Source organism: Mauremys mutica, chromosome 1 (assembly GCF_020497125.1).
Source record: "Mauremys mutica isolate MM-2020 ecotype Southern chromosome 1, ASM2049712v1, whole genome shotgun sequence".
Classification (NCBI taxonomy): Eukaryota; Metazoa; Chordata; order Testudines; family Geoemydidae; genus Mauremys; species Mauremys mutica.
In genome coordinates, this window is record NC_059072.1 from 24,799,830 (window position 1) to 24,814,897 (window position 15,068).

The window sequence follows — 15,068 nt, forward strand, 5'->3', positions numbered from 1 at the left end:
GCCAGGAGAGAGGTAGGCAACTGGAAGCCTGAAGCCTCAGCACTGGAACTTCGCGCTGCCGCCACAGCCGCAGGCGGGTTTCGCACAGTGCCAGAAGAGCCTGGCATGTCAAATGTACTCAAGTGGGGAAGCAGCGGGAGGGAGGCAGTAGACCTGCCCCGAGACAGCTTATCCCACAGGGTTTCCTTCATAGATGACTGAAGGTGCCCTCTTTTTGAAGTTTTTGTGTGTTTCTTTGAGGCAAGGCGGCTGTGGTGGGCAGCAGAGCCGGAGTCAGCGCCTGGGTCTGAAGCTGACCCTAGGGATCTCTGAAGGAGGAGCAGTTTTAGTCTAAGCTCCCTGTCCTTCTGTGCTCTGGAACTAAGTTTGCTGCAGTGGGCACATTTTTGGGGGATGTGGGTCTCCCCCAAACATTTTATACATTTTGAGTGCCCATCTGACAGGGGGAGGCTCCTTGCAGCTAGAGCAGCGCTTAAAGCCAGGGGAGCCCCCGCATGTCTGAAGCAGCTGCTGATAGGAACGAAGAAATCTTCTCTCAATAAAAAAAAAAGAAAAGAAAAAAAAAGGGTAACTAACTACAAACTAACTAGAAGGGTTATTTTAACGAGAGGAAGAAAGTTCTTAGCAAGTCTGCTGAGCTCCATCTCAGGACGGGGATGGTAGAGAAGGAACTGAGGAGACCGGCCACGCATGCATACTATTAAGGTATACTCAGAGCGGGGGGGGGGGGCAGGCTCTGCACATGCGTGGCCAGTACGAGTACTGCTGCAAAAATCTCAGAGTGAAGGAGCAGGGACGCACCAAAACCTGGAGTGGAGCACCCACAGGGGCATCTCTCAAAGAAGAACCTCTTTCGCCTTACTTTATAATTCACTCTAGTAAAGTTTTTTCTGCTACAAATCAGAATGTTTTGAACTTGAGATGCTCAGCTCCTGTCAGGAGCAATTATCCAGAAAACAACCAAACCGTCAGATGTAATGATGTTAGATCTAGATGCAGGATCTCACTGAAGTTTTGAGAGATTACATTGGGTAGAGCTGGTAGAGTGATTGCAGGTTTTGAATACAGAAGCAGAACAGAGTACAAAAATTGTCTGACCTATACTGGTGCTATTAAGATAATGATGTCTGCCTCCTGTCTGTTTTTCTCAGGACCTTCAGTGTTAATGGAATGGCATATATTAGTCTTGGAGTCCAATGAATGAGAAAAAACATCTGACAGGGAGCCTGGACTCAAACCCTCTCTGGAACAAAGTATTTGACATTTCTTGTTTTGATCAGTGGCATATATACTGATCCTGGGGAATCCCCCTCAGCAGAAAATCTTCTGCAAGATTGATCCTTGAGCGAACACTTTTATGCTAGAATTCTATGCTGCACAGGGAAACATGAGTGAGAGAAGCTACTCCTATCTCCTTCTGTACAAACTACAATCTCAGCCTGTCTCTCTGATGACATCTTGTGAATGTCTACCCATGAATTCAAGTTCAACATGGTTAAAACGGAGCTCTTAACCTTCCTTCTCTCCCTTCCCTCCAATTCTTCCCACTAACTGCTTTCTCAATCACAATGGACAACACCACCATTCTATCTGTCCCTCAGGTCCATAAGATGGGTGTCATCTTTGATACAGATCTCCCTTCTAAAGCCTTACACCTAGGCTATGTCTAAAGCCTTTCAGATTCTTTCTGCATAACATCTCTAAGATACAGCCTTTCCTATTCATCTACACAGCTAAAACTCTCATCCAGGCTCTTCTCTTGTGTCTCAATTACTGCAATATCCTTTTCTCTGGCCTAAATAAATGTAATCTTGCCACACTCATATCCATGCAAAATGCTGCTGCAAAGATCATTTTCCTAGCCCTTCACCCTTCTTTTTGCATCGCTTCACTGGCTCCCTCTTTATTGTATCAACATAAGCTGCATATATTCACTTTCAAGGCCCTTCAGGACCTATTCTCAACCTTCCTTCTCTCTTATTTCAGTAAGGAAAGGTTTACTTACGCCTCTAATTGGCCCATGATGTCAGCCTCCATCGCTCACTTGCAAAATTTCAAAATAAGCACCTTTGTGCTTTCTCCCACGCTAGCCTTCATGCTTGGGAGAAGCACCCCATAAACATCAACAAAACAAACTCATTATCCTTCAAAATCTCCTTTGCTGTGATGCCTATAAAAACTTGACAACAATTAGGCTGCTGGTGTGCTGAGATCACTGCCTATTATTCTGATCAATATTGTTTCATTGATTTCTTGTACTGTCCCATCAGTATGTCTGTATCCATCTGTTATCTCGTCTCATAGTTAGATTCTAAGCCCTTTGTTTCAGGGACCAGCTTTTGTTCTGTGTTTGTACAGCGCCTAGCACAACAGGGTTCTAGGTCTATCACTGGGGCTCCTTGGCACTATGATAATCCAAATAATAAATAATGAAAAATTTGGTACCCGTAAGTCAAAATGCCATGTGTGGTGCACAGTCAGTGCTGGGGCATCAGTGGAACCCAATTCTGGCTGGTGACTGGCCTTCAGTTGTGGAGCATGATACAAGACAGAACTATGACGACTATGGAGAGAATGTGCTTAATCTCCTCTTTGGAGTGATGCTCCTGCTCCTACTCCTCTCAGACACAAGTAGTCTGGATCAAGGAGACCTTCTTTGCCCTTCAAGCCTCAGCTGCTCACAACTGGGGTTAGTTTAGTGGAGAAAGCAGTTCCAACACATGGGGTAGAGTTACATCTCACTGGGGCACTGATGAAGTGTGGCTGTTTAGAGGAATAGTCCTTATGAAGCTCTCTAACAGTCATTTTAACTGTGCATCTCTCGCCTTCTGTGTTCACTTTAAAAAATGAGCAACCGATAGAACAGTAGTCTGGAATCCGCCCTTCTCCCTGATTAAAAGGCACTCAGAGCGCCTGTTAAGGAGTATGGAAGCTTCATAAAAAGGAAACGATTTAAAGCTTGAGGATTTTACTTTTGTAAACATCTCAGTGTTGACATTAAAATTGTTTTTTTGTATAACTGGTTGGGAATTTTCCAACAGAACAATTTTCTCATCAGAAAATGTAGATTTGATTAACCTGAAATATTTCATGGGAACATATTGATCTAATAAATTTTTTTTATTAAAAATAATCTAAGTGCTTCATTTCAACGAGTTTAATTACCATTTTGACTTACACATTACATAATATCTATTACATTACGTTATATTGCAGTGTACTATAGAAGTCAAAATGATAAAGTCAAAATGTAGAGTTTCAATGAAACAAAATGTTTTGAAAAGGGCATTTTGATATTTCCAAAATGAAATTTTTGGGGATTTTTGCTTTGTTGGAAAGAGAAAGTTACTCACCTTGCAGTAACTGAAGTTCTTCGAGATGTGTGTCCCTGTGGGTGCTCCACTCTAGGTGACGGTGCGTCCCGGCGCTGTCGATCGGAGATTTTCGGTAGCAGTGCCTGGTTGGGGCGCACGCACCCAGATGGTATCTCCCGTCCAATTGGAATCTTCCAGGGTGCGTGCGCCCCACACCCTCCTCAGTTCCTTCTCTACCGTGGAGAGTCATCTCAGTACTCCAAAGTAGAGGGGAGGAGGGTGGCGAGTGGAGCACCCACAGGGACACATATCTCGAAGAACCTCAGTTACTGCAAGGTGAGTAACTTTCTCTTCTTCTTCGAGTGCTGTCCCTGTGGGTGCTCCACTCTAGGTGAATGTATAGCAGTACCCACTATGGTTGATGGGACTTTGGAGATACGGCAGGAAGTGCTGAAGATAGTACTGTATGACCTACTATTGTGCCTGCCGTGGTGTCTTGCGTTAAAGCATAGTGTTTTGCGAATGTGTGTTCAGATGACCATGTAGCTGCTTTGCAGATATCGGGAATGGGAACATTGTGTAGGAAGGCAACGGATGCCGACATGGCTCTAGTGGAATGAGTTCTTATGCCTTCGGGCGGTTGAAGATTCTTCGCACGGTAACAGGATCTGATGCAGTCAGAGATCCACTTGGATAGACGTTGTTTAGATATAGCCATGCCTTTGGATCTTTCGGCAATTGAAACGAAGAGTCGTGGAGACTTGCGGAATGGTTTAGTCCTGTCTAAATAAAAGGCAATTGCTCGCCTGACGTCGAGAGTATGCAGGGTTGCGTCCTGTGGCGTTTTGTGAGGTTTGGGGTAGAAAGTTGGTAAATATATAGGTTGGTTGAGGTGGAAGGTCGATACCACCTTAGGAAGAAATTGAGGATGTGGTCTCAAAGTGACTTTATCTTTGGAGAAGATTGTGTATGGAGGGTGGGCCATCAAGGCACTTATTTCTCCAACTCTCCTTGCTGACGTTATGGCAACTGGGAAAGCCACCTTCATGGACATATGGAGATCAGAGGAGGTAGCCAAGAGCTCAAATGGAGGTTTCATGAGAGCATGAAGAACGAGGTTAAGATTCCATGTAGCCACTGTTGCATGAATTTCAGGGTAGAGATTTTGCAGGCCAGAGAGAAAGCGTTTAATGGTGGGGTGTGTAAAGAGTGAGTACCCATCCAATAGTTCGTGGAAGGTGGTAAGCGCCGCCAGGTGCACTTTGATGGAGCTAAGCGAAAGTCCGTCCTGTTTCAGTTTGAGGAGGTAATCTAGAATGTTAGGAAGGGTCACATTGTTGGGTGCTAAATGTTTATGTGAGCACCAAAGAGCGAAGTGCTTCCACTTCTGAAGGTAGGTTTTGCGGGTGGAGTCTCTCCTACTGTGCAGGAGGACGTGTAGGACTTGTTCGGAACAGGCTAGTTCATGGATTTGGAACCATGAAGGAACCAGGCCGTGAGGTGGAGCTTCTGGAGTTGGGGATGAAGGACCTGCCCATTGTCCTGGTAAAGGAGGTCTGGCCTGTTGGGGGAGAGCCCATGGGTGACGGGAGGACATGCGGAGAAGGTAAGGGTACCACGTCTGTCTTGGCCAAGCCGGGGCAATAAGGATGACCTGGGCCTTGTCGTCCGCGATCTTCCGAATAACCCTGTGTAGTAGAGGGATAGGCGGGAAGGCGTACAGGAGGTAACTGTTCCATGAAATGAGGAATGCATCCCCTAGGGATGCAGTCCTGAGTCCCGCCCTGGAGCAAAACAGGGGGCATTTTCGATTTCGGGTCGTGGCAAAGAGATCTATTGATGGAGTGCCCCAGTGGGAGAAAAGCTGTTGGAGTACTGTGGGGTGCAGTTCCCACTCGTGTTCTGTGGAGAAGTGCCTGCTGAGTGCATCGGCAGTAGTGTTGTGGCAGCCTGGTAGATAGGAGGCGATGATCTGTATTCGATGTTGTATGCACCAATTCCAGAGTCGAATGGCTTCCATGCAGAGGGAATGTGATCTGGCACCCCCCTGTCTGTTTATGTAATACATACATGCTATGTTGTCTGTTAAAACTCGCAGGTATTTGTCCTTTATAAGGGGAAGAAAGTGAAGGCAGGCTCTCCTCACTGCTCTGAGCTCTAGGAGATTTATATGTAGATGCGTCTCTGATGGAGACCATCTGCCTTGTGCCCTGTGTTCCCCTAGATGCGCTCCCCAACCTATCAGGGAAGCATCTGTGGTGAGCATGAGCGTTGGGGGTCGTTGCTGGAAGGGAACCCCTGCACAGAGGTTTTCTGGACTTGTCCACCATTGTAGGGAAGTTATAACATTGGGAGGAGGAGTTAACAGCATCCCTAATTGATGTCTGCTCGGTTTGAAACTGGAGTCGAGCCAGCCCTGGAGGCATCTCATATGTAGCCTGGCGTGTTGAACCACAAAGGTGGTAGCTGCCATGTGGCCAAGGAGCTGTAGGCAGATTCTTGCTTGCGTCCTGGGACGAGTAGAGAGCGTGCGTATGAGTTGTGTGATAGCCAGGAATCTGTTGTATGGGAGCGAGGCCCTGCTCTGGGTTGAGTCGAGATGAGCTCCAATGAACTCTATCTGTTGCGTGGGTACTAGGGTGGATTTTTGGGCGTTTATTTGGAGGCCTAGGCTGCGAAAGAGGGAGATGGTGAGATGTGTGGCTTGAAGTGTGTCGCCATAGGAGTCGCCCTTGATGAGGCAATCGTCCAGATAGGGGAAAAGTGTGACTCCCTGTTTACGGAGGTGAGCCACCACGACAGCTAGGGTCTTGGAGAAAACTCTTGGAGCCGTGGAAAGTCCGAAAGGAAGAACTCTCTATTGGAAATGATCCTGACCGATTGTGAATCGTAGGAAGCGTCTGTGAGCTGGATGAATTGATATGTGGAAGTAAGCGTCTTGTAGGTCGAGGGCTGTGAACCAGTCCCCTTGATCCAATGTGGGTATTATTGTGCCCAGGGTGACCATCTTGAATCTTTGTGTTCTCACAAATTTGTTCAGTCGGCGTAGATCTAATATAGGCCTCCATCCTCCGGTCTTTTTCTGCGTTAGAAAGTAATGGGAGTAGAAACCTGTCCCCTGGTGTTGCAGAGGTACAGGTTCCACTGCGCCTAGTTGCAGAAGGTGAGCCACTTCTGTGCGAAGTAATTGCTCGTGGGAGGGGTCCCTGAAGAGGGACAGGGAAGGGGGAAGGGTAGGAGGGTAGGATATAAAAGGGATGGAGTAACCGGTCTGAACTATTTCGAGGACCCAGCGGTCCTGTGTGATCCGCTGCCAGGCACGTTGGAAATACTGGAGGCGGTGGCCAAATGGGCAAGTAAGTGGTGGAATCAAAGGGTGGTCGTGCAGACCCTCGACCAAAGCTTCAAAACTGTTGTTTATTGCCCTGTGGACGGAAGGTGGTGGCTTGATTTTGATTTTGTCTGCGCTTGGGTGGTCTAGTACGATTCCTAGTTGTGTCGTATGGTCTGGATTGAGGGAGATAGTACTGATGTGTGCGTGGTCTTTGGAAGGGTTGGTATCGCTGTCTCCTGGGGAGAGATGGTTGAATGCCCAGGGTGTGCAGTGTCGCTCTAGAATCCTTCATGGTATGGAGGAGTTCATCAGTTTTTTGGGAGAAGAGTTTGTTCTTGTCAAAGGGGAGATCCTCCACTTTAGTCTGGAGTTCTTTAGGAATCCCGGACGCCGAGAGCCATGAGGTTCTGCGCATAACCACAGCAGTTGCAGTAGTACGGGCTGCTGTGTCCGCCGTGTCTAAAGATGCCTGTAGGGCTGTTCTGGAGATCAGTTGCCCCTCAGACAGGATTGATTTGAAGTCTGCTCTTCTGTCCTCTGGTATGTAGGAGGCAAATTCGAAAAGCTTATTGTAGTTGTCGAAATCATAACTAGCGAGGAGGGCAGAATAGTTAGCAATCCTGAACTGTAGTGTAGATGATGTGTAAACCTTGCGTCCGAGGACATCAAGGCGTTTAAGGTCTTTGTCTTGAGGGGTGGGTCAGTATTGTGACTGTTTGGTCCTCTGTGCAACTGCATCGATGACAAGGGAGTTCGGTGGTGGATGAGAAAATAAGAAGTCTGCGTCCTTTGCAGGAACATAGTATTTACGTTCAGCCTTCTTGCAGGTTGGTACCAAAGAAGCTGGGGTTTGCCAGAGAGTGTCAGCTGGCTCCATGAGTGCTTCATTTATAGGGAGCGCGATTATAGATGGCGCAGATGGTTGAAGGATCTTAAGGAGTTTGTGTTGCTTCTCCTGAACCTCTTCTAAGGGAATATCCTGGCTGAGTGCAACCCTCTTAAAGAGTTCTTGGAACTGTTTGCAGTCATCCACGGTTTGTGGAGGTGAAGGGAGGATGGCTTCCTCTGAGGCTGGTGGAAAGTTAGGGTTAGGCGAGTCAGGATATGGTGCGTAGCTCCCCGGTTCAGGAGGGGGCTCAGGTACCCTGGAAGTGGATGGAGCAGGAGACTGAGGTACCGAAGGAAGATGATTGGTAGGAGGATTCTGCCAGGGGTACCACTGCGGCCAAGGCATGGGGTAGGAGAACCCAGGTATCATCCACGGGGGGGGCAACGTAGGGAAACTGAGGCTGCTGAACTTGAGGCGTGACCTGAGGTGGTATGGGTGCCTGTGGAGGAGAAGCAGGAGGAGAGAACTCCGCTTGCTGTTGTAGTTCAAGGTCCCCGTCGGTGAACGCCAGTTCAGGTGGAGAAAGTGGCAAGTCAAGGAAGGAGTCGTCCGCATCCAGGAGCGGAGAATGAGGCTCAGGTGGCACTAAAAGGTCACTTTGAGTGAGCAGCTGTTGTTCCTGCTCTTTAAGCTGAACTAAGTCTGCTCCCTGCTCTAGCTCTTTGCTAGGAGAGAGTGACAGAGAGTTTCCTGTAGAGTTGTGCCTTGATGTGCCCTGCAGGGGGTCCGCTGCTGCTGCACAGGTCACAGAGTGGCTGGGTGCCGATGCTCTTCGCGGTGCCGAGGCTGATCGCGCTGTCGGCACCGCTGCTATTTTTGTTCCTGAGGCAGAGCGCGCTGGCGGGATCGCGGCTGCTTTCAGCGCTGAAATTGACCAGGCTGAAAGTAGCGCGGCTATTCCTGGTGCCGGTGCTGACTGCGCTGTCGGCACCGCGGCTGTTGCTGGTGCCGAGGTACATGGTGCTGGTGCCGTAGTGTTCCTCGGTGCCAAGGAGGAACGAGGAGTCCGCGCCGCGGCCGTTTGCGGCGCTGAGGGAACCGGACGAGTAAGTAGCTTCCCAGCGCGGGAAGTCTGGTCCCTGCCTGTCAACTCTGTCAAAGCAGCAGCTGAGGCATGTGAAGAGGCTGAAGCAGCAGTACTTCCCGCTGTCAGCAGAGGGGGTAGGGATCTCACAGGAGACCCCTTACCCTTGTTAGAGTCTCGCTTGTGAGACTTTCCCGCTTCGTGCCTCCGCTCCAGGGAGGGTGAAGCGACGCTCCCCACCGGTTCTGATCTGGCTGGGGAGTGTGTGGGAGCGGGTTCCACTTTTCCCGTCTCCGACAGTGGCTGCAGGGATTTCTCTATCATAATGATCTTGAGGTGCAGATCCCTGTCACAACGAGCTCTTGTTTTGAGGCTCGCACAGTGTTGGCACTTCATGGGGATGTGGGTGTCCCCGAGGCACTTTACACACTGGGAGTGACCATCTGACCGTGGCATGGAGTCCTGACAGGAGATGCATTTCTTGAAGCCTGAAGCTCCTGGCATTATGAGTTCGAGATAGGTGAGGAAAGTGTCTCAAGGGGAGACAAGCCTGAGGTGTTTTTTTTTTTAACTAAGTAACTAACTATGTAACTATACTAAAGGAAGGGAAACAACTGGGAATTAATTAATAACTATTTCTATGTTTTCTATAGAGATCAGGGAAGAGAAGATAGCACTGCCCTGAGTCCCATCTTCAGCCGAGGACTGTTGAGAAGGAACTGAGGAGGGTGTGGGGCGCACACACCCTGGAAGATTCCAACTGGACGGGAGATACCATCTGGGTGCGTGCGCCCCAACCAGGCACTGCTACCAAAAATCTCCGATCGACAGCGCCGGGACGCACCGTCACCTAGAGTGGAGCACCCACAGGGACAGCACTCGAAGAAGAATTTCAGTTTTTCATTCTGATTTGAGACAAAAGGAAATTTTGAAATGTCTGAACTTCCAGTGAAATGGAAATTGCAAATTTTGACCAAGTTCTAGGGCAGTGGTCTCCAACCTTTTTACGCACAAGATCATTTTTTGAATTTAAATGCAACTCAGAATCTACCCTGACCCTTCCCTGAGGCCCCACCCACTCCATCCCCCCTCCTTTGCTCGCTCTCCCCCACCCTCACTCACTTTCACTGGGCTGGGGCAGGGGGTTGGGGTGCGGGCTCTGGGCTGGGGCTGAGCGGTTTGGAGTGTGGGAGGGGACTCTGGGCTGAGCCAGGGGCAGGGGCACAGGAGGGGATGAGTGCAAGCTCTAGGAGGGAGTTTGGGTGCAGGAGGGGGTTCAGGGCTGGAGCAGCATTTGGGCTGCAGGAGGGGGCTCAGGGCTGAGGCAGAGGCTTGGGGTGCAGGAGGGGGTATGGGGTGCTGGCTCTGGGAGGGAGCTCAGGGGTGGGGGTTGGAGTGTGGGCTCCTGCCAGGCAGAAGTTACCTCAGTCAGCTCCTGGTCAGCAGCACAGCGAGGCAGGCTTCCTGCATGCCCCGGCCCCATACTGCTCCCGGAAGTGGACAAAAGACGGTTACTCACCTGTAGTAACTGTTGTTCTTCGAGATGTGTTGCTCCAATCCATTCCAGTTAGGTGTGCGCGCCGCGCGTGCACGGCTCTTCGGAAGATTTTTACCCTAGCAACTCCGGCGGGCCGGCTGGGCGCCCCCTGGAGTGGCGCCGCCATAGCGCTGAATATATACCCCAGCCGGCCCGTCCGCTCCTCAGTTCCTTCTTGCCGGCTACTCCGACAGTGGGGAAGGAGGGCGGGTCTGGAATGGATTGGAGCAACACATCTCGAAGAACAACAGTTACTACAGGTGAGTAACCGTCTTTTCTTCTTCGAGTGATTGCTCCAATGCATTCCAGTTAGGTGATTCCCAAGCCTTACCTAGGCGGTGGGGTCGGAGTGAGACGTGGCAGAGTGTAAAACTGCTGAGCCGAAGGCTGCGTCGTCTCGAGACTGCTGCACCAACGCATAGTGGGAGGCGAAGGTGTGGACCGAAGACCATGTGGCCGCTCGACATATGTCCTGGATGGGGACCTGGCTCAGGAAGGCGGCAGACGAGGCTTGCGCCCTCGTGGAATGAGCGGTGAAGCGGCCCGGGGGCACGCGAGCCAGCTCGTAGCATGCTCTGATGCACTGAGTTACCCAGGAGGAGATGCGCTGGGAAGAGACCGGCTCGCCTTTCATGCGGTCGGCGACTGCTATGAAGAGTTGTGTAGAACGCCGAAAAGGTTTTGTACGCTCGATGTAAAAAGCGAGCGCTCTACGGACGTCGAGGGTGTGGAGCTGTTGTTCCCGAGGCGAGGCATGGGGCTTCGGGAAGAAGACCGGGAGAAAGATGTCCTGATTGAGGTGGAAAGCCGAGACCACTTTTGGCAGGAAGGCCGGCGGACGAAGCTGCACCTTGTCCGTGTGGAAGACCGTGTATGGCGGACCTACCGTCAGCGCCCGGAGCTCCGAGACTCGTCTGGCCGATGTTATGGCGACGAGGAAGGCCGTCTTCCAGGAGAGGTAAAGAAGAGAACACGTGGCCATCGGTTCGAATGGCGGACCCATGAGTCTGGACAGGACGAGGTTCAAATCCCAGGTTGGGGCCGGACGCCGCACCGGCGGGTACAATCGGTCCAGGCCTTTCAGGAAGCGGGAGACCATCGGATTGGAAAAGATGGAGCGACCTTCCAGGGAAGGACGAAAAGCGGACACCGCTGCCAGGTGTACCCGCAATGAGGAGACCGCTAGACCTTGCTCCTTAAGGTACCAAAGGTAGTCCAAGATGGTAGGGACGGGTACGATGAAAGGGTTGAGCCCTCGTTGGTCACACCAGAGCGCGAACCTCTTCCATTTCGCCAGGTAGGTGGAGCGAGTGGAAGGCTTTCTGCTCTCAAGCAGGACTTGCTGCACGGCCGCCGAACAGTCCCTTTCTGCGTGGGTCAACCACGCAGGTACCAGGCTGTAAGATGGAGGGACTGCAGGTTCGGATGGTGGAGTCTGCCGAAGTCCTGCGTGATGAGGTCCGGCCATAACGGGAGGGAGATGGGATCCCGAACGGAGAGCTCGAGCAGCAGGGTGTACCAATGCTGTCTCGGCCAGGCCGGAGCCACGAGTATGACGGTGGCTCGATCCCTCCTCAGCTTCTGGAGCACTCTGTGCACGAGAGGAAAGGGAGGGAAGGCATAGAGGAGGTGAGTCTGCCAGGGATACAGGAACGCGTCCGACAGAGAGCCCGGCGAGTGACCTCGGAACGAGCAAAACTGGAGACACTTCCTGTTCGCCTTGGAGGCGAAGAGGTCGACCCGGGGAAACCCCCACCTCTGGAAAATCGCATGTGCAACGTCGGGACGAAGGGACCACTCGTGGGAGAGAAACGACCTGCTGAGATGGTCGGCCAGCGTGTTCTGCACTCCCGGAAGAAAAGACGCTTCTAGGTGAATGGAGTGGGTCACGCAGAAGTCCCACAGGAGGATCGCTTCCTCGCAGAGGGGAGAAGAGCGGGCTCCGCCCTGCTTGTTCACATAGTACATCGCAGCGGTGTTGTCCGTGAGTACTGTTACACAACGGCGTTGTAGGTCGGAGCAGAAGGTCCGGCAGGCGAGGCGGATGGCACGGAGCTCGCGGACATTGATGTGTAGCGCGAGTTCCTGGGGCGACCAAAGGCCTTGGGTGTGAAGCTCGCCCAGGTGGGCCCCCCAACCGAGCGCTGAGGCATCCGTCGTCAGCGTAACGGATGGGCGAGGAGGATGGAACGGGACCCCCGCACACACGACCTCCGGGGTGAGCCACCAGCGGAGGGAGTCGAGGGCCTTCCTGTTGACCGTGACCACCATGTCGATGGGGTCTCGATGAGGCCGGTACACCGTCGCGAGCCAGGACTGGAAGGGGCGAAGATGGAGTCGCGCATATGCGGTGACATACGTGCAGGAGGCCATGTGACCCAGAAGGCGTAGGCAGGAGCGCACGGTTGTGGTCGGGAAGGCGACGAGATTCCGGATTATGGAGGTCATTGTCTGGTGCCGGGCGCGGGGAAGAGAGGCCCTGCCAACCGTGGAGTCGAGAACCGCTCCGATGAACTCCAGCCGCTGCGTTGGGAGCAAAGTGGACTTCTCGGTGTTGATGAGAAGACCAAGCCGCTGAAAGAGAGACAGAATTTCTGCCATCTGTTCTATCACGAGCTGACGGGACTGAGCTCGGACCAGCCAGTCGTCGAGATACGGGTAGACGTGCATCTGACGACGGCGGAGGGCTGCTGCTACGACTGCCATGCATTTTGTGAATACCCTCGGTGCCGTGGAGAGTCCGAATGGCAACACGGCGAACTGGTAGTGGGCGTTGTTGACCACAAACCGAAGGTAACGCCGATGAGGAGGATAGATCGCGACATGGAAGTAGGCGTCCTTCATGTCGAGGGCGGCAAACCAGTCTCCCGGATCCAGGGAAGGAATAATGGTCCCCAGGGTGACCATACGAAACTTGGGCTTGAGCAGATATTTGTTCAGCTCGCGAAGGTCCAGGATAGGACGTAGCCCGCCTTTCGCCTTGGGGATGAGAAAATAACGTGAGTAGAATCCCCTGCCCCGCCTGTCTTGAGGCACTGCTTCTATGGCACCCACGCTCAACAGAGTCCGAACCTCTTGCAAGAGGACTTGCTCGTGAGAGGGGTCCCTGAAGAGGGACAGGGAGGGTGGGTGGGAAGGCGGGGGCGAAACAAATTGAAGGCGGTATCCCGACTGGACTGTTTGAAGCACCCAGTTGTCCGATGTTAAGCGGGACCACGCCGAAAAGAAATGGGAAAGGCGGTTGTAAAATAAAGGGGAAGGATCCGGTAGGGAGAGTGATGGGCCGTCCTCGATCGTCCCATCAAAAGGCCTGCTTAGCCCCCTGCGGGGTCTTGGAAGCGGCCTGGCCCTGGTTGCGGCGGTTGCCGGACGGACGACGGCGATTTTGGGTCGGACGTCTGCTGGTGTAGGGGCGATAACGCTGTTGATAGCGGGAGGGCTGCGGCCGGAAGGGCCTGCGCTGCGTCGCCGGCGTGTGCATTCCGAGCGTGCGGATGGCAACACGCCCGTCCTTCAGGGTCTGGATCCGAGCATCCGTCTTTTCGGAAAACAGACCCTGGGTGTCGAAGGGGAGGTCCTGGAGTGTATGTTGCACCTCCGGCGGCAGGGTGGAGGACTGCAGCCAGGAGATGCGCCTCATTGTCACGCCGGATGCCAAGGTCCGAGCCCCGGAGTCCGCGGCGTCGAGGGCGGCCGTAATAGATGACCGAGAGGACTTCTTCCCCTCGTCCAGCAAGGCGGAGAACTCCTGGCGTGATGTGGAAGGCAGGAGCTCCGAGAACTTCGCCAGGGACGTCAGAATGTCAAAGACGTACCTGGCGAGGAGGACCATGATGTTTGCGATCCTCAGCTGCAAACCCCCGGCGGAGTAAATCTTACGGCCGAGCAAGTCCATGCGCTTGGCTTCCTTGGATTTAGGCGCAGCGGCAGGTTGGCCGCGCCTCTCCCGGTCGTTAACAGATTGGACCACGAGGGAGTCCGGGGTTGGGTGAGAGTAAAGGTACTCATAGCCTGATGGTGGGGCTGAGTACTTCCGCTCGACCCCGCGTGCTGTGGGAGGAATAGAAGCGGGAGTCTGCCATAGCGTAGTAGCGTTCTTTTGAATGGTCCGGACGAAGGGCAACGCCACACGGACGGGCGCATCCGCACCCACCACGTTGGTGATTGGGTCCTCATCCTCCTGGACCTCCTCTACGGGAAGATTCATGGATGCCGCCACCCTGCGAAGCAGGTCTTGGAAGGCCCGGAGGTCAATGGGCGGGGGTTCGCTGGTCGCAGCCCCTGCCACCGCCTCGTCCGGCGAGGATGACGAAGATGCACCCTGCAGAACCGGCTCCGGCTCTACGTCCGGTGGGTGAGCCTCCTCCGAACCGTGAAGCGTGGGCGATTGGCGGACCGGGTGAGCAGATGGCTCGTGCGGAGGAGAGGGAGGCGGCCGACTAATAGTCGCTTCAGGGACCCTGGTGCTGGTGGTCACATCCCTCCTGGGAAACGGGATACCTTGACCTTCATGCTGTCCCCACGGGACCCAGTAGCCCCACTGCTCATGTGGAAGTCCTTGTGGGGTAGGCCACCGGTGGGTAGTATCATCGGCACCGGAGGCTACGGAAGCCGTGCGGGATGGCCAAGGCGGTGCTGTAGTGCCGACGGACTGAACCGCTGACGGCGGGAGGCCATGCACCGACGGCACCGAGGGTCGATACGCCGAGCGCCGACGGGACGGTGACCGTGAGCGTGGACTCCGACGGTGCCGGGAGCTCGACCGGCGCCGGGAGCTCGACCGGGACCGGGATCCGCGGTGCCGGGAGTGACTCCGGGAGTCGCGGTGCCGAGACGACCTCCGACGGTACCGACGGTACGGTGACCTGGATCGGTGCCGGGAGTGCGACCGGTACCGAGATCGAGAACGGTACCGGGACTCAGACCGGCGTCGGGATGGTGCTCGGTGCCGCGAGGAGGAGCGGCGACGA